We start from the raw sequence: 21089 nt of genomic DNA, 5'->3' as shown, positions 1-21089 counted from the left end.
AAACATCCATCCTTATCACATCATAACAACCCCAACCAATTCAATTTAATCATTCATACTTATGCCTAAACTTAACTTTAATCATACTTAAGTTCCTTTAAATCAAAACCACAACAATTACCATTCCATTTCACTACCATTCCAAATCCCAAACTCTAAATCATAACAACAAACTACAATATCAACCCACTAATCAAAATCATATTATAATATATAGGAATCTAGGGTTTGGAGATGGTATACCTTCCTTGAAGTGGTGGGTGGAGCTAGGAAGCCTTAAGAAGCTTTGAGAAGTCTTAAGAATGCTTGGATCTTCAAGAAAAACAAGAAAAAGTTCAAGTTAAAAACTTGAAAACACTATTCATTGTCTTCTTCTTTGATTAAATGAAGAAGATTGAGAAGGAATTAATGGCTTAAACTCATGATATAGTCCTAACTAAGCATGAAGATGATTAGGGAATTATCTTACCAATTTAGGAAGCTTGGATCTTGGATTTTGAATTTCTCTTGCCTTTTGAATAGTGAAAAGCCGTGAGCAATGAAGAACAAAGCCTTGGTTGCTTTTGATTTTTGATGAAAATGATTTTACTTGGCTTGGTTGATTGGTTTTTGTGCTTGCTTTAGTCAATTACCTTCTTGCCCTTGGATTTGTGTGGTTACAAAGCCACCACACCTCCTTCCTTCCCATGTCATGCTTATGTCACCTTGCACATGTCATTATGCTCCCACTTGTCCACACCTTGTGGTTTGATGATGTCACAATCCCTGGCTTCTTGTACAAGCTTGTCTCTTGGTCACTTATTTGTTTTACGGTTCGCTTATCTTTCGTTCTCGTTTATCGTTTGAGGGATCATACCCGGGATCTTATTACTTAGGTTCCCTTAACCTTTCTCAATATATTATATTCCTTTTATGATCCTCTCCTATAATCCTTTAATTTCAATCCTTTTTATCCTGTTACCTTATACTCAATTCTCTCCGTATCTTGTGGATTTCCGGGAAAAATCAAAGTGTTCGGAATTGGATTCTGACGATCTTTACATACACTTATATACCACATAGAGTACTAATAATATCCCATAAGATCAATAACAGAACCCCTACATAGCGTGGCATGAAAAGTTTTCTCGTTCAGCAAAAACACTATTCATAAGGGTTTCAAAATTTCTCAAAAATTGGGGTCATTACAGTCTCCCCTCCTTAAAAGGATTCCATCCCGGAATCAGATAGAAAACAAATGGGGATACTTTCTTAGCATTACACTTTCTAACTCTCGAGTCAATTTTCCCACATTGTGGTTCTACCACCAAACTCTGCGTAGTTTGATAATCCTTCTCCTAAGCACTTGTTCCTTTTCACTCTATAACCCTTCCTGGTTGCTCCATATAGGTTACGTCGGGTTGCATATCTATGCGCTCATATGCCTCTATTTATCTGGCATCTGAATTACACTTCCTTAACATTGATACGTGAAACACGTTACGACCTGCTACATGTTCGGGGTTAGGGCTAGCTCATATGCTAACTTCCCAAACGTCTTAATATATCCAAGGGTCCAACAAATTGTAGACTTAGCTTTCCTTTCTTTCCGAACCTCATCAATCCTTTCCAAGGGATACCTATAACATTACTAGGTCCCTTATTTCATACTCTTTATCCTTTCGTGTCATGTCCATCTTGGGCTACTACCAGCCGTCCTCTGATTAGATCTATCATATCCTTGGTCCTTTGGACTACTGCGGGTCCGAGCATCTTGCGCTCTACAACTTCATCCTAACATAAGGGAGATCGACATTGTCTTCCCTCAATGATCTCATAAGGCGACATCTCGATAATGGCATATGATCTATTGTCGTAAGATAACTTAATCCGTGTTAAGTGATCATTCCAATTTCTTTCAAGTCTATTGCACAGACTCTCATTATAGCTTTTATCATTAGAACTTTTGCTTCTTAATACCCATTCTTTTCCAGTTCGTAATCGCTACTACCTTCCGTTCCTAATATTATACGGGTTATACTTTTGCTCGTTAGCGTTCTATAACCTTTTAATAACCACGTTAACCTTAGTATCACGAATGTGTTCCCATTCCGCATACTACCACCACTTTACTACTCCTTTTTCAGCGGTTTCTATTTTCCAAAATTTGATCAATCAAATAGAAGTAAAGGAATTTGTTGAGAGATCACTATGATCATGAACACTTGTTATATCGCATAGTTAGTACAGAAGGTGGCCATCCTTTAGTACTTGACAAGCAATTAAACAATATGTGGTATCCTACTAGGCTTCTATCACAAAGATAGATAGTCATTCGGCAATACCTCCCCTTCTGGAAGGGTTGTTCTTCTCAGCTTACATGAAATGAAAAGAAGAGAAAAGAACGAACTGAAGAGAATTGTATATATGAAAAAATATACTGCCACAAAATATCTGGCTTGGAACCTACCTCTGAACTATAGAGGTTTGTCATAGGAGAACAAAACATATACGTGTTTATATCAGCATCAAGCATTATAGCCTCGTATTTCCCATGCCTAAATATTTTCGCTATCCCGTCCATCATTCTATGGACCCACACTCTTCCTCGAGCTTATACATAATCACCTTTGAAACTCCCTCGACATCGAAAATCGAATCTGGGATCTCATTCTATACATCATCGTTACTAGAATTCTATGCTTGCACCGCAACCTTCCTCGTATAATAATATGACTCTCTATTGATAAGAAAGAATAATTATTCACTAGGTAGATACTCTACTTAATTAGTCTATCAATGATAACTTATACACTACCACGACCCGATTAGTGGTACTCAATCTCAACACCCATTCCAATACAACTCTCACGGTTGTAATCAGCTCAATACTCACAGAATCATTGCTGCCTTACTATGGTCCACCACTGACCTACTGTCGTCATTCATTTTCCATGAAGTCTTAATAGCTAACCATACGGAGTCCATACATGTCATATCAAATCCTTCTAAGGAGGTAACATAATCACCATTCATGATTCATGGAGTACACTCCTGATCCTGACATACATACATGACATGAAGCATATAAAATTGCAGAAGAATTTCAATCAAAGCACCGATAGCAGGTTAATACCATTCTTAATCATATGCCTTCAATAGAAGACTTAACTCAAAGGTTCGTCTAGTCCTTTTGGAAACATGGTCCTGGCTTATCCCAAGATAGGACCTCCTAAGATAGATAGCCCGTTCATGGCGATTACGCGAATTAAACCTTTACCAACTACTATTACGGTCGGGTATTGCACAGTCATCAGAAGGAATGTCAATCTTCCAAACCATAATACAACCTTCACAGCTTTAACCATCATCACTGTATTCCTCTCGCACGAGCGCCTATAATTATCCTCTTACCTTTAAAGTGTCGGCCACCTCTTTGGCCTTTCCTGATAGTAAAATTTCCTTACAGTCAATGTCACATTAACCACCTCCAAATAAATTTTCTACCTTATTTCAATCACAGCTTATGTGAAGATGTATTCCTTAAAATCTGATGAGTAAAAAAAAATATCACCATTTTTCCATAAGTTATTGCCTCAGTCTTTAGAGGTTAATCACTGTCACGACTGACTCTCAATCATACTTACAACATCTTTTATCTTAAGTCTTAATTGCCCTGAATAATTTCGACCTTTACTGGTTCGATCCATACTTTCTCGTGGTTTAACACGTGCCTCCCTTGGCATCATTATAATCGTGTCATATTTCCTTTATCGACATTTTTTTTTTCTTGAGAATTTCGAATATTTCCTTTCTCCTTGTAAAACCTCTAAGGTTATCCTTCAATCGTTCCTCCTGTATTCTTAGATACAGGGCATATCAAAATACCATTCACTATACTAGAACCATTGTCTATATACTTCTGAAAAATTTCTCCACTGATCCTTAAAGGTTATTATTACCTTAATCCTTTCCAATTCATACTGTCAAAACTCATACTATCCCTATTAAGGGTGAAATGCCAACCTTTATGCATTCCCCTAGGATTCATTTTAAGTTACCGATGTTCTATCCTTAATTCCACCTTTAAAGGTACCTGCATCCTTCCATGGTTAAATCAAGTCATATATCCCTGATAAAGGTGTCTTATTCAATCATTCCCACCTCGATAGTATATGTCTAATTCCACCATAACATCTGTATTCAAAATGGGGTCAATCAATATGGCCTCCAAAAGATAGCAACGGTTATACGCTTGTCTTGCCTAATTTGGTTACGATAACAAGGATGTTCTGGAAGATATTGGTCGTGTTCAACGTGAACTTCTTCTTAATAAATCCTTATTTACTTTTGTTGTTTATCTCAACAGTCATCTAAATGTTGGGATATCTTTCATACCTGGCGTCTCCCTTCCTGGGTATCAAGCCACCGGTCTTACACTTCACATTCTTGAAGGTCACTTCCTTCATCCAATTTTCTTAATTTCTTACTTTCTTGTCTCCTCAGTCTATCCGCGTCTCATTATTTATCCTTCGAATTACCTCAAGGTTTCCTCGAATCCTCCCAACTTAAAGAGGGTACAATATATGTATCTCTTATGCCTTCAACCATCAATTTTAACTCATGGTGGATCATCATCATCCTGACGATTACATACTTTTCTATTTCTATTGCTATGAGTCTTTAGGGTTTCCTCATACCCAACTCTCTTATCATTCCTCAAACTCTATTGCCTTTATATTCCTTTCCACTTCAGTTTCTTTTTATTTTCCTTTCTCTTATCATTATTTCACAAACCAATCACAATATAAGCATTGATTTCAAACATCCCGTCATTCTGGAGTCGTGTCCTCAGAACGAATCTTGATAACTTTTACAACTTAGATTCATAATTCATCATACTCATCCATTTTTGTTCTAGCTTCAAAGCTTTTACACTATCTCCTTATCTTTGGGAATTACTTTCCCGAAAACAATTGACTGAACTTAAATCAGTTTATTATAATCTCTTGCTCCGTGTCTTCCTTGGTCTTTCACCAGTGGGTGGTCTCTCTCTTAGGAGGGTAAGTGATAAAAACAGTCTTTTGAGATTCATCAATCATTTAGAATCTCAAATGATTCCTATATTTCCTTTAGCCAGGCTCTTGCCTCGACTGGGTCAGCTTGTTCCTTGGAACTCTGAGAGCTTAGCGACTTAAAGGTCATGAAAGAATTTCCTACCGCATTGTTTCCTCAAGGTGGTGGTTGGGGATAATAGTCTAAGTTCTGTCTAGAAAGGGCCATAAATTATCATATAGGAGTACCGTCTCGGGTCTCCTTTCCTTACTCGACTTCTGTTTCTGAAGTCTGAACATTTCCTCCTCCTCCCCATAATCGGGGTCATCCTTCATATTTTAAATCCTCATTTTCACTTCATTATGTTATGGGTTCTTTCTTTCTTGATGGCAACCTCCCTGACTATCACATTCAGGGTTTGCTCTAAATCTTATTCCTCAAACTAGCTGTCATCTAAGATCTCATCTTTAAGCTCTTGAACAATTGGAACCCAAATTCTGTAGGAATACCTCATTATTCCCTTATCATCTTTCTCGGTATTAATCTCATATTTATTTGTTGGCTCTCTGCCTTCATTCATCACCTTTACTGGCACAATATGTTCTTTTCCAATAATTCGGGCTGTATTGCTATCTCAAACAGCTTTTCGGTACCGGCTCCGGTTACCTTCACTACTATTTCCATTTTCTCAAAGTCTCTTATAAACTCTCCAAAAGACATTATCATCTTGAGTCTCTCCTTTTTACTAAGGGCAGCAGCCACCATATAGGCTTTCCCCGAATGATAAAGAATCTCCCAATCATAATTCTTGATTAGCTCTAACCGCCTCCTCTGGCGTATGTTGAGCTCTTTCTACGCAAAATGTACTAGAGCTCCTATGGTTTGTGTAAATCTCGCACTTCTATCCATACAAGTAGTGCCTCCAATATTTAGGGCAAACCTATTGCCACGAGCCCAAGCTCATGGGTGGGGATATCGAATTTTATATTCCCTTAATTGTCTTGACGCAGACGCGATTATCTTGCTGTGCTATATAAGAAGCACCCTAATTCCTTATGCGAAGCGTCACTTACAACTCACAAAATCTCCTTTTCCATCCGGCAACGCCAGCATAGGGGCCATCACCAACCTCTGCTTCAGTTCTTGAAAGCTGTTCTCACATTTCTCTGTCCATTCGAACTTCTCAGTCTTACGAGTAAGCCGCGTTAAAGGGGCTACTATCTTCACAAACTTGAACGAACCTCCGGTAGTGACCGGCCAATCCTACCTCTGGTAGTCGACCTAACCATGGTCATCAATTCCTCAGTGGTCCTTTATTCATTCTTGTCAGGATCCTCCACGGGATCCTCCTCGGCAACAATCCCTTCTAGGACAACATCCTCAACCGCTACACCCTTAATATCAACATCATCCGGTCCTGCATTAGGACACTCTATCGGATCCACAATCCGATCTCCAATTAGTAATAAAACATCATCGCGCTGTTGCTCCTCAACCTCAGGGTTCGGAGTCCCGCTACTCTATACGATAACGAACTACGCTTCTATCGCTACATTTATAAGGGTTCCCATAAGGGTTTTAACTGTCAGTGCTACGTTAGGTAGCCCGACTATGAACTTGGCAAGAGTTCTTATTATCTTAGTTAACTTATTATCTTAACGTCCCATCATCTCTGAGGTTTATAACGCTTAGCTCTGATACCATTTCTGTAACACCCCCAGATCCGGGGTCGAGGATCCGGGTCGTCACGGTCTTTCTTTCCACAATATCACTTCACTTAATTAATAATAATAACCTTATGCTGTGACCCCACACTAACACACACCACAACCCGTTATAGTCTCAGAGATGAAATTTAAATAAGTACAAGTCTTTGAATCCACAATTTAAAAGTTATTACAACCCAAAATGATTACTTGATAAATTTACAGTTAATTGCCATTATCTGCCACAAGTTATAATTATACATAATTGATTCTCAAAAGTAGATGGTCTGATCTACAATAGATCTACCTCTGCAGCTATAGCAGCTACAACATCAACGGGAAGACGCGGGACGCTTCCCACGCGCTTGCGCTGGGTCTGCTGGAGTCTGGCCATCTTTCCTAACTGTTGTTGTGTGATGAAGAAATAAAGCAAGGGTGAGCAGCAAGCCCACCAAAATACTATGTATAATGATTTACAATATATGAGCCTACTCATAATACTCATGAAAGTCTTGGTCAAAAGAAATGAACCAAGTTTGATATCTTAATGCGATGAAGTCGCAAAATATTCAGTATATATACATATATACTTTTCAAAATATTGGAAGTCCTCTTCCATGCATAATATACACAAAGTCCCAGTGTATAACTGTATAAAAAAATATCGTTGCAAGGTGATCTCATATATCTAACCTTGTCTCAACGTTTTTTTCTGAAAATCTTTGTCATTCATAAGACAATTATTAATTAGATATAAGTTTAAAAGATGAGGTTACCAAATACCCCAATATACTTATATCTTTCCCAATACTACTTGAACTACCACCGTTCAAGTTATAATCAGTTTCAAAAGTTCATCACATAGATGAGACTACAAGACAAGATTTGAATAGATTCAATCTTTGAAATATTATTGAATGAAAAAGTTATGAGATACTTTATTTAGTCCCGATATATATATATCCACATATATATATCTCTAAAACATTTCCTGGAACCTCTGTTATGTAAAGTATGAATAGAGTTGCAATATCCAATGAATTTGGAAGGAAAAGAAAACCTTTGGCATAAACCAGATATCTTGCTGATCAGGCAAAGATACCCATTAGTAACCTTTTCTACTAGTAGATGGACGAATTCCCCACTGGTCATCACCCTGGTCATAATTAGGACCTTATGCTGGACTGCCACTCAGCCACTTATGCATTTGATGGACTCCCACTGAGCCACTTACTCTATCATGGACGCCCACTGAGCCCATGTTGCTTATGCCGACTCAATAGATGGACTTACTTCCCGAACGTTGGGTAAGTAATCAATTCATTTACCAAAACTGCAACCTTGTTGCGAATATAAAATACACCACAGAGCCGGATTCCCCAGGTTTTGAACGAGTATTTAAATCCCCTTTAAAAGGAAGATCTTAAATATAAAAATGAGTTTTGGGATCCGCTCTAACTTTTAAAAATCATTTTGAAGACTCGAAAACACTTTAAAGAGTGTTTGGAGTAAGGCTGATTTAATGAAGTAAATCAGTCCCCAGAATATTTAGAAAATGACTGAATATTATTATTTAAATAATATTCCCATAAAGAATAATCTTTTATAAAAATAATTGAAGTAGAAGTTTTAAAACTTATACTTGAAACGAGTATTAAATAACCAAAGATATACTTATATGAAAGTATTATCTTTATTTGAATAATCGAAAATAAGTTTGATTATTAACACCTTATTCTTTAATAAAATAAAGAATATATTTCAGCAAATAATCGGAGTCATAGATCCTCAAATGAATATTCAAATAATATTCATTAAATAATATAAACTGAGTCATAAGCCTTCGAATGAATATTCAAATAATATTCAATAAATAATATAAAAGAGTCATAAGTCCTCGAATGAATATTCAAAATAATATTCAATAAATAAATAAGCTGAGTCATAAGCCCTCGAATGAATATTCGAAATAATATTCATTAAATAAAATAAAGGAGTCATACATCCTCAAATGAATATTCGAAATAATATTCAATAATAAAATAAAGGAGTCATAAGTCCTCAGATGAATATTCGAAATAATATTCAATTATAAAATAAAGTTAAAGTTATCGAATAAACCTTATTCGATTAATAGTTTTAAAAACTATATCCATATATATATATAAATATATATATATATATATATATATATATAATATACTCGGGAACATCGACTCCCGGTTTAGAAATAGGTTCACCTTTTATCCCCTATACTAAGGGTATACGCAACTACTTGCTTATTTCTAGCATAGGTATTATGCAACTATAAGCATTGAAATCAACAGATAGATAACCAGATTACGAAACAGACATGCATATATACCATATTAGCATGCTCCAATATATCGCAAAATTTGCTAATAACAATCATGCAATATCACAAGATAATGCATATACATATATTTACATCACAACAACAGTATAACGGGTAGAAAACTTGCCTGAGCGACTGGGGTTACGAATGGCTCGGGACGAGTCTGGTAACCTATAAACAACAAGTAAGTTGGAATTAAACCAAAGTCACTTGTAAATCTATACTTTAACTAACTTAGACTCTAACGCTTGTTTTGCGCTCACTGATTCGCTTAAGTCACTCGGGTACCCTCGGCTCCACCATTTTTAATAATTTAACCTTTACGAGTTTTAAAGCGATTCCTTCGAGGGTGTCTTACCAACTGCCTAACACACTTACCATAAATGTTTCATACATTAATTAACCCTTTTTGGTCTTTAACCTATGCTTCAAAGTAAGGCGAGGGAAAAAGTTTCGTTCGCGAAACGCCGTTACTTGAAACGGTCGTTTCTCCTAAACCGTAAATCGGAATCGAACGAACTACATATCAAAACGAAGCTCGTAACATGAGCTATCTAAACATGGCAGTGGTCATAATCTAGCAGGGGGTTCTCGGGTCCTAATGCTATGCACAAAAACAGTCCAAAGAAAATCGGACGTTACGACGGCTATGTTTACGCGATTTCCCAATTTTTAAACCATACAAAACCAACCGCAAACCAACCTCAAATCCAACACACAACAAACATCCATCCTTATCACATCATAACAACCCCAACCAATTCAATTTAATCATTCATACTTATGCCTAAACTTAACTTTAATCATACTTAAGTTCCTTTAAATCAAAACCACAACAATTACCATTCCGTTTCACTACCATTCCAAATCCCAAACTCTAAATCATAACAACAAACTACAATATCAACCCACTAATCAAAATCATCTTATAATATATAGGAATCTAGGGTTTGGAGATGGTATACCTTCCTTGAAGTGGTGGGTGGAGCTAGGAAGCCTTAAGAAGCTTTGAGAAGTCTTAAGAATGCTTGGATCTTCAAGAAAAACAAGAAAAAGTTCAAGTTAAAAACTTGAAAACACTATTCATTGTCTTCTTCTTTAATTAAATGAAGAAGATTGAGAAGGAATTAATGGCTTAAACTCATGATATAGTCCTAACTAAGCATGAAGATGATTAGGGAATTATCTTACCAATTTAGGAAGCTTGGATCTTGGATTTTGAATTTCTCTTGCCTTTTGAATAGTGAAAAGCCGTGAGCAATGAAGAACAAAGCCTTGGTTGCTTTTGATTTTTGATGAAAATGATTTTACTTGGCTTGGTTGATTGGTTTTTGTGCTTGCTTTAGTCAATTACCTTCTTGCCCTTGGATTTGTGTGGTTACAAAGCCACCACACCTCCTTCCTTCCCATGTCATGCTTATGTCACCTTGCACATGTCATTATGCTCCCACTTGTCCACACCTTGTGGTTTGATGATGTCACAATCCCTGGCTTCTTGTACAAGCTTGTCTCTTGGTCACTTATTTGTTTTACGGTTCGCTTATCTTTCGTTCTCGTTTATCGTTTGAGGGATCATACCCGGGATCTTATTACTTAGGTTCCCTTAACCTTTCTCAATATATTATATTCCTTTTATGATCCTCTCCTATAATCCTTTAATTTCAATCCTTTTTATCCTGTTACCTTATACTCAATTCTCTCCGTATCTTGTGGATTTCCGGGAAAAATCAAAGTGTTCGGAATTGGATTCTGACGATCTTTACATACACTTATATACCACATAGAGTACTAATAATATCCCATAAGATCAATAACAGAACCCCTACATAGCGTGGCATGAAAAGTTTTCTCGTTCAGCAAAAACACTATTCATAAGGGTTTCAAAATTTCTCAAAAATTGGGGTCATTACAGAATCAGACTTAAGGTCAAAATGTGGGAACTGGATGCTATAAGTTTGGTAAGCCAGGACATATCGCCAGGAATTGCCCAGCACAAGGTATGACGAGCAACACCCCAAGGCTTACAAGTGCTCCATCTCAGAATGTGCCAAGGATTGAAGGATCACTAGCAAAGGACCAGCCAAAGGCCAGGACATTCAACATGACTATGAAAGATGCTGTTCAGAGTTCACACGTGGTTGCAGGTACGTTTCCAGTCAACTCCGTAGATGCTAAAGTTTTATTTGATTCTGGAGCTACAAGATCATTTATTTCTCAAGATTTTGTCGATAAATTGTATTGCGAAGTTAAGTTGTTAGAACAAGCATTAATAATAGAATTAGCTAACAAGGATCAAGTTTCCGTCGACCGAGTGTGCCCGATGTGTGATATTGAGGTAGGAGGACATCATTTCTATGCCAACTTGATACCTTTTAAGTTGGGAGAATTTGATGCTTCCATGTTGTAGAGCATGTTTTTCTGGTCGATTTGGTATATTATACTTCAAAAATAGAGTTCAATATCATATAGAAATTAAGGTTTGATTTTCTGAAAATTCCTTGAATATGTGTTCTTGGTGTTCTTGGAGAATTCCGAGAATCAAAGTCAATTTTGAAGGTGTTATTGAACACCAAATCACAAGTATAAATATCCGTTGTGAAGCTCTCAATCTGTTCTATCTGATTTTAGCATCAAAATCAACTGAGGTTTGGTAATTTTTAAATTCGTAATTCTAGGGTTTCTACCCGAATTTGGGATTTTTATTTCTGTTAAACCTGGGTTAGATTGAATAATTTCAGTAGATTACTTGTGACCTGAGCTTTGTTTTGAGATATGTTTCATTAAATTTGGTGTTGGTTTGCGTAAAATCGGTGTCGCCGGATTGTTTACCGGCGTTGGCTTACAGTTCTTCGGAATCGACGAATTCAGAAGCGACTGTTATGATTGTGGGTTCATCGGTGTTTCTGGCATGACTGGGAATGGATTGCAATCGAAAACCAAGCAAAAGCAAGCCATTTTGGATACCTATCGGGCTCGCCGGAATCGGCCAGGAGCCGCCGATTTCTGGGCTCTACCCAGTTTCCGGCCGGTGTTCTTGGCGACCCGGTCGAGACCCGTTGACCCGATCCTGACCCATATTCAAAACCCGGTTTTAATCCTTAAAAACCTAATTCCTTTTTCCTGATTATGTTTCTGAATTTCTATTTTAAAAATAATTCAAAAATCCTATTTTTAATTTCTAAAAATTCATTTTTATTTTGAAAATCATTATTTTAATTCTGAAAATTTTTTTAATTCAAAAATAAATCTAAATTATTTAATTAATTAATTTTAGTTGATAATTAATTATATAATTAGTCAATTAATTTAAATATTAATTGATTAATTAATTTAATTAGTTATTAATTGATTTTAATTGATTATTTAATTAGATTTAATTATTTATTTTGATTTAAAAATTCCGAAAAATAGTTTCAAGATTTAAAATATTATTTTAAATTATTTTCTAGGCTCGATAATTTTTATAAAATTATTTTCCAGTGTACGAGCCCTGTTATTTAATTATAAAATAATTGGGAGATCGTTTTAATTCCGAAAAATGATCAAAAATTTATAATAAATCAACCGTTTGTCCGTTTAATATTAAACAAACGCGTACAGACTCAGAAAAATGTTGCGATTCCAATAAAAATACTTTTGAAGGCTAATTTCTGTTGTATTGCAATATTATTTGATTTGTGTATCAGTTTGAGTCGGTATTTGATCGATAAATATTAATATTGAACTGATTTTCATTCTGAACGCACTGAGACGTATCTTGTAATGATCTGACGTATGTGTTACATGAAATATGTGATTACGTGTTATACGAATGCTATGATTATGTGTTACATGATATGTATGTTATTTATTTACAGTTTAAAATGGCATGCTTAGTTATATACGATCGGGTAGATGTCAAGACGTATAGTTACGTCGATTGAGTTTGGTTTTGTCAATTAAGATAGTCCTTTTGTTTATAGAATCAAGTAGCAAGGAGTGCAGTCAAGTGTTAGACGGAGATAGTAGCCAGCATCTATAAGCAGAGTTATAGTAAGAGGTTATTGGGCATACCAGGCAAGTATCCCTATCATCACTTATTATTCAAGTGATATATATTTTGAATCCTATTATGCAAATATTGGTTTCCCTACTCTCAGTTCAGAATAGATAAATATTTTACATATTGCTAAATTAAATGATTCTGTTTATGCAAGCACCCCTAACTTCACTTATTGTTCAAGTGACGTTTATTTCGAATCATATTATGCAAGTACCTATATCTTCATTTATTATTCAATTGATATTGACTCTGAACTTTATTCTTTCAATTTCCATACTATTCTAAGTTCAGAATAGTTAAACGTTTTATATTTCGCTATAAATCACTCTATACAGTGAAACATTGAATTGAGATTAGCGAATAACTAATTGTTCTAGTTATTTCGCCATCGATTGTTGAGATAACTCTGGACCATGAGAAATGGGGAGTTATATGGTTAAGGATGTCCTTTGATTCGGCTCCTTTGATCAAAATGTTTTATGGATTGGATGAATGCGTAAGTGACCGGGACGGACGGTCCAGCGGAGGGCTATTTCTATGTGTTATATGAAATATTATGACACCATTTTTGCCACAGGCAGGTATATTGCCTTTTTATTTGAGTACTCGTATTTTGGGGACATGTTTCTATGAATCATGACCTTGTGCTATCACACGGGCTGATCAACATGTTATAGTACGTCCGTCGGAATTAGATTCCAATCTAAAAATTATCGTTTATTATTGATAGCTTGTGAAGCTTTATTATTGATCAAATATTACTGCTTTTATCCTTTTGTTTAGTTATTATCAGGATGTGGTTTATCATTTCAAGTACATCTTATATTGCTTGCTGAGCATTTCTTTCGCTCATACTTATTTATCAGTCTAATCTTTCAGCTAAGCCAGAGCAGGCTTGAGATCCAGGTTTGGTCAGAAGTCGAGTGCTTGTAAATAGTGGTGTGTATTCCAGGTAGACTATTTTGGGACGCTTGGATAGTCTAGAGGTTTGTAATAAAATTTGAATAATTTGTAAAACTAGTTAGACTTATGGTTTGTAATAACAGTTGGTTTGTAATAGTGCCTGTTCCACACTATAACCTGTGATCGATCCAGCTGCATGCAAGGGGTCATATTTATTATATTATTCTGCTGTGATTATTTTATTATAGTTTAGTGGCAAGTGACCCCCAAATCTAGACCCCGGGTTTGGAGGGCGTCACAAGTAACAAATACCCAATAATTCATATAACTATATAACTTTCTCAATTATTAATCCAAACCACAGAAACACACAGAGGACTCAATATTTATCATATCTTAATATAATCCACAAATATTATTATTCTTAACCCTTTTTCATTAAATCCTTATTTCACATTGCGGGTCTCATTTTACCTAACGGCCCGACAAAACACAGCTTAAGCCCTTAGCTGACTCATCAAACTGGAATGAGGCTTTGCCCGTTCCTTAATACTATTTCACATAATTTCTCATTAACCACAAGATTATATAACTTAATATTTTATACTCACATAAATCCACATAGTCCACAATTATTTCTCAAAACTATATTTTATTCAAATACATCTATCGCGAAAATCCCAGTCGTTACAATCTACCCCATTAAAAGGATTCTGTCCACAGAATCTAGTCTAAGCGAACAAATAGGGATACTTTTCTCGCATTTCGCTTTCTAATTCCCAAATTGATTCCTCGACCTTAGGATTTCTTCACAAAACTCTAACTAAAGGTACCACTTTATTTATAAGCAGTTTTTCTTTTCGATCTAAAATTTGAACGGGTTGTTCCACATAAGATAGATCTTGCTGTATTTCCACGAGTTCCAACTCGATTACATGGCTAGCATCTACATTATACTTATTCAAAAGTGATACGTGGAACACGTTATAGAGATGTTGCATCTGTGTTCAAACTTGCTTTAACACATGGAATGGTCCAATATATTTGGGACTCAACTTCCCTTTCTTTCCGAATCTGGATAAGCCTTTCTGTTATGGAACAAAAACCTGAGTGCGTTAGTATTTAATGCTATGGTTTGTGAGCTTCGAGCTTTAATGGCTGCTTTTGTGTTCGGGACTATCGGTCCTTGCAGGATGCCTACGTATCTATGTGTTGTAGAGAATCAAGCCAAAAACGTAGTTCTAGGTTAAGGGGTAGAGCCCTTTATATAGAGGTGAGTCTAGGGTTAGACTTCTGTTGGGAGACTTGGTGGACAAGTCTCCAACTTAGATGGTAATTAGGAGTCCTGTAAGGGAAGGAACTCCAGAACTTTCTGTGTAGGACTTTGAGTCCGTTTGGAACACATGTCTCCGCTCTTTTAGCCGTATTGGGCCTAGTCCGTGAACAGCTTGTGTTCGTGGACCTTGACGACCTCAGCTGATGGGCCTTGTCTACATGGGCCGTCTTAAGCCTTCTATGAGCTCGGACCAGACAGGTCTGTACTGGACTTCATACAAGAAGCCCAAGTGTAATTAATGCGACATTTAATGTGTCTTTAGGATGTATTTTCTATACATATCATTTGCCCCCAACTTCCGTGAATATTGCTCGAGTCGCGACTCGGGGTACTTTCGGCCCTTCTCGGGTATCTTCCCTTCATGGGTGTCAGCCCTTCATGGGTATCGGCCCTTCATGGGTATCATCCCTTCATGGGTATCACCATTTTATCGTAAAGTGTGGAGCAATCTACACATTTATAATGACTTATTAGTGTGAGTATACACACTAAATGCCTTTGCACAGGCTATTTGGATAGTGTTTAACACTAAACGGTCCTAACCGGGACTAAAAAACGAGCATTTATCACCCCTTAACCTTCGTCAAGGTTAATTATAGGGTGAAAGCAGCTAAATGGCCTTAATCGGGGCTAATTTCCATGTACAAACTATTAATTAGGCTTAAAAGAGCCTAATTTTAAGCTAGAATGCACTAATTGGCCTTAATCGAGGCTAATCTGCCCCAAACGGGGCGAATCATGACTAATCAGCTTGCATAATACACTAATTATCCCTAATTCACACTAATTATAGGAGTGAATGGGTTAAATGACCCTAATCTGGGCTAATTTCATCATACGAATCAATAATTCCCCCTAATTCGGGCTAAATACGCTTAATATACACTAATCGATCCTAATCTGGGCTTAATCTTAAATCTTAAAATCCTGAAAATTAAAAAAATTTCAAAAAAATTCTGATTTTTTTTTAAAATTTTCAAAATTTTCGAAGGGGGTCACCGGGGTCGAGAAGAACCTTCTGCTGCAGAGGGTTCTGCTCGGCCACATGCCCCTGCAAATGGGCTGGTCGGTCTGGAGCAGGTCCTCTTGCTCCGTGCTGCAATTTTTTTTTTAAAATATCTCACTCGGATTTCAAGTCTTTTACATACCTTGTCATGCCCTTGTTCATCTTGGTTGTCCATGTAATTAATCTCATGGTTGCCTTTGAGTTCCTCATGGCTCTGCTACGACTGTTTCAGTGAACGTTCTATACTCATCCTAGTGGACGTTCTGTACTCGTTCTTGCTAAATGTTGTATGTTCTATTGAACTTGTTCTTATAGGAAGTCTTATACTTCACTGAACTTGTCCAAACCTCCTTTGTAGGATGTTTTGTACTTCAACAAACTCGTTCTCGTGGAAGTTCTAGTCTTCACGAAACTTGGTTCTGCTGAGGGTTATCCTTTTTGAGAAATTTCTAAAGGACCTCTCAAGAGGGCCTCCAGAGCAAATTTTGAAGGCCTTAGGGCTCTCCTATAGGAGCTTCTGGTAGGACAAAAGGCCTCAACTTGTTGGCTGGTAGGCCAGGGCCACTACAGAGGCAAATTGTGGCCATCTTGGCTCTGCCACGGAGGCTTCTGGTTGGCCAAAAGGCCCTAACTTGTGGGCTGATCGGCCGGGAGTGCTATGGAAGCAAATCGTGGCCGTCATGGCTCTGTTACGGAGGTTCCTGGTCGTCCATATGCCCCCCATTTGTGGGCTAGTCGGCTGGGAGTGCTACAGATGCAAATTATAGCCGTCATGGCTCTACTACGGAGGCTCCTGGTCGGTCATTTGCCCCTCATTTGTTGGCTATTCGGCCAGGGCCAATACGGAGGTAAGTTGTGGCTGTCATGGCTCTGCTACGGAGGCTCCTGGTCAGCCATATGCCCCCCATTTGTTGGTTGGTCGGCCAGGGCCACTACGGAGGTAAGTTATGGCCGTCATGGCTCTGTTACGGAGGCTCCTGGTCAGCCATATGCCCCCCATTTGTTGGCTGGTCGGCCAGGGGTGGTCTTAATGGACCTTAGGAGTCTCCTGCATGGTAGTCTGATCCGTCAGGAGGGGAATGTTCTATTCTCGCACTTGTGAGTTCAGCTGATAAGCTAATCTTGTCTTAATCTTTACTAGTTTTGCTAATTATGGTGATTAACATAATCATCCCTTAATTAAACTAATGACTTGTATTTAGTTTCAGCCAGGCTTTTTTCAGAGGACTGGTACGATAAGCGATGTCCTACACCACTTTTTTCATTTATTATGTCGTTCTTTCTTGTCTTTTGATCGTCCTTCTCCACCATTTCCGGTGTTCTTTTAATGTGGTACCTGCTAGCGCGAACCAGGTAGACTTATGACCTGATATAGCAGGTGACCGTTTCCTATAAAAGAAGATGAGAAGTGCTCATTTTCATTCACACTTTCATTTCTCAACTTCTCAAATTCTCAAATTCTCTCAAGCTTTTATCTTTCTTCATGCTCTTCAAGAATGTCTAGCGGACAAGGTCCTAACAAGTCCTCTTTCTCCCATAAGGAAGCTCTGCACAAGAGGGCCATTCTTCACTCCCTTCAAGGTATAGCTCTTGTCTCCCCCTTCTCCATTAACCGTTGTTCAAACAGCCTGAAGAGTATGTTAGACAAGAGGGCGGACGAGTACCCTAGTACCGTCCATTTTGATGCGTTTCATCGCAAAAGTATGCTCCATGGATGTCGAAGAGATTAAGTCGACTTACTCCTCGCCCGACTGCTTAAAGATTCGTAAAGCTAAGCCTAATGAGAGGTCTTGCAACCTATGCCACCAAAGGCTATTCGTGTACAAAGCGGCCCTTAAGTCCAGGCTATGGTTTGCCCTGCACCCTTTCATTCTAAGGCTTCTAGCTGAGCTCAAGATTTATCCATGCCAGCTTTACCCCAACGGGTGGTCTTTCATTATTTTGTTCATAGTGAGGTGCCATGACTTGGGCATCCCCTTGAGTGTGATGATATTTTATAGTATTTTCATGATGAAGGCTTCTCCTTTGAGTCGACCTGGTTGGGTCATGATACAACACAAAGTTCATGTTCCTCATATGGTGAACACCAGCTCTCTGAATGACTCAAACCACAAGTGGAACAAGAGGTTTGTGGTTGTTGAATGGAAGGGTGGAGACTGGGGGACGTACTTTAGACGTGACTTTAGCAGCCCAGTTGATAGTTCTAATTTCATTTTTAATCTTTCGGATGCCGAGCTTCTAGCCCGAGATCTCCTTATTGATGACAACATGAGAACCCCTTATTGGGAGTTCATAATAGAAGTCAAGCTTGTGGAAGCTTGCCTTAGCAGCCTCTCTATAGAAGGTATTTATTTTCGTTTCTCCTTAACTTTGTGCAAGTTTATTCTTATATCTGCTTTATTTTTTTCTTGTTTCAGCTGTTGAGGCCCTCGATGCCAATGCCAACATGAGTGAAGCTGTTACGGGTAGGATGGCCAGAGATGTAGCTAAGAAAGCCAACCATATTCCTAAGATTCTTACCTTTCTTGAGGCGTCGGAATCCGGTCAGAAGAGGATTAAAGACTTTGATGGGAATTCCAGGACCCCTTTTGAGCCAGGATGGGGTACCTCTACCAATGACTCTATACTCGGCAATCCGGGCGTTGCCCTTGAGTGGTCGAAGAACTGCATTACTCCTCCTGACCTCCTATTTGTCTCTTCTGGTGAAAAGCTTCTCGAGGTCGAGATGCTGGGGGCTCAAGCCCTGTATCAGGTACACCTCTCCCTGTATAAATTTTCGTTTAAGTGCCCTGAATCACTCCTTGGGAACTCGGCCTTTCTTACTTATACTTTTTATAACTATACTCATGTTTTCTTTGTCAGGACAATGCCTACTTCGCGGCGTCCTCCACTCAGGCTGTCAAGATGAGAGACGACTATGCCGCACTGCAGACTTCCATGAACAAAATGACTATCTCCGCGGGGGAGTGGGAGTCCAAAGCTCATAAAGTAGAATGTAAGCTTGCTGTGATAGAGAGGAAATATGCCAAGATAGAGGAGAAAAGGAAGAAAGAATGGAGAGAGCTTATAGACTCATACCACAAATCCTCATCATTCACTAAGATGATGGATGAGCATGATGATTAGATGCGCCATGTCAACCTTGCTCTAGGTTGGAAGAGGGGAGTGAACGATGCTCAAGGTGTGTGGCCGGATGTCGTCGACCCGGGTCTTCTATCTTGGCCCTGACATCTACCCGTTATGGATTCATCCGTACTAGCTTCCAGATTTGTGCCCTTGACTCCTCGTGTGAGGTCTCAATCGAGTTCTAGCCACGGGGTTTCCAGTTCCGGTTCTAAGGGTAAGGCCCCCTCGGGTAGCCCTAACTCCACAACAGCCCTTCGCAAGAAAATTAGGGAGCCTATTTCGGGGAGCAGCAGTTCTTCTTCTGAGGAGGCTCAGATGGCTAAGGGGAGGATTCTTCTGATGAGTGAATGTTGTGTCCTTGCATGACTTTGATTGCCGTATGTGGATTTTATTTTCAGAACTTATTTATTCGAACCTTATTGGTCTGTAACCTATTGGTCCTTCGGGACTTTAATTTATGATCCTTTGGGATCCCTATCCATGCAATTTATTTATTTTCATTTCATACTTGTCTTTTATTTTCGGCATTTGGTCATTCGGGACTTGCATTCTTTGGATGCTCGTACTTAAATAAATTGGTAGACAAGATGATATAAATAAACTCGCATGAATAGATAATGTCTTGAAGAAATGGGTTCAAGCCTTACAATAGATGGTTTCGTCGACCTTATTTATAAACTTAATACTAAGTACTAGGAACATGTAGTGAATGTCCTAAACATAATAAACCTTCAGGTTTGATGCATGCCAAATGTGAGCCACTTCATCACCATTCAGGGTCTCCAACTTGTAGGATCCTCGTCCCAATATTTTTCTGACCTTATAAGGTCCTTCCCAGTTAGGGGCTAACTTTCCTCTCTCCCCTACTCCCGATGCCTCAATCTTCCTCAGAACCAGATCTCCCTGTTGAAAGAACCTTTCTTTAACCCTTCTATTGTAATAGAGGGAGGCTCTTCGTTGATGCTCTACATTGCGGGCGTTGGCCTCATCGCTGACCTCGTCAATGAGATTGAGAGGGAGCCTCATGCCATCTTCGTTGGTCTCTGGCTCGTAAGCTTCGATCCTATAGGATCCATGAGTGATTTCAAGGGGCACCACTGCCTCGACTCCGTAAGCCAGCATCAATGGGGTAGCTTTAGTTGTCACTTTACAGGTGGTACGATATGCCCATAGTATAGGCAACAACTCATCCACCCAAGTGTTTCTCAAGCGTTCAACCCTCTTCTTAAGTCCATCAAGGATGATTCCGTTAGCAACTTCCGCTTGCCTATTTTCCTGTGGGTGTGCAACCGAGGTGAAAGAAGTTCTATGCTGTTATCGTCGCAGTACTCTCTGAACTTTGCATTATCAAATTTTTTCCCATTATTTGTGATAAGGATGCATGGGATTCCATATCGGCATATCATATTCTCCCAGAAGAATTAGGTAATTTGTTTAGTGGTTATCTTGGCCAGTGCTTTAGCCTCAATCCACTTTATAAAGTAGTCTATGGCTACCACAATGAACTTCCTCTGCCCCGATGCTACAGGAAATGGTCCAAGTATGTCCATTCCTCACATTGCAAAAGGGATGGGCATGCT

This window comes from Apium graveolens, chromosome 8 (assembly GCF_009905375.1).
Source record: "Apium graveolens cultivar Ventura chromosome 8, ASM990537v1, whole genome shotgun sequence".
NCBI lineage: Eukaryota > Viridiplantae > Streptophyta > Magnoliopsida > Apiales > Apiaceae > Apium > Apium graveolens.
The sequence above is the reverse complement of the archived record's forward strand: the minus strand, read 5'-3'. Positions refer to the sequence as shown.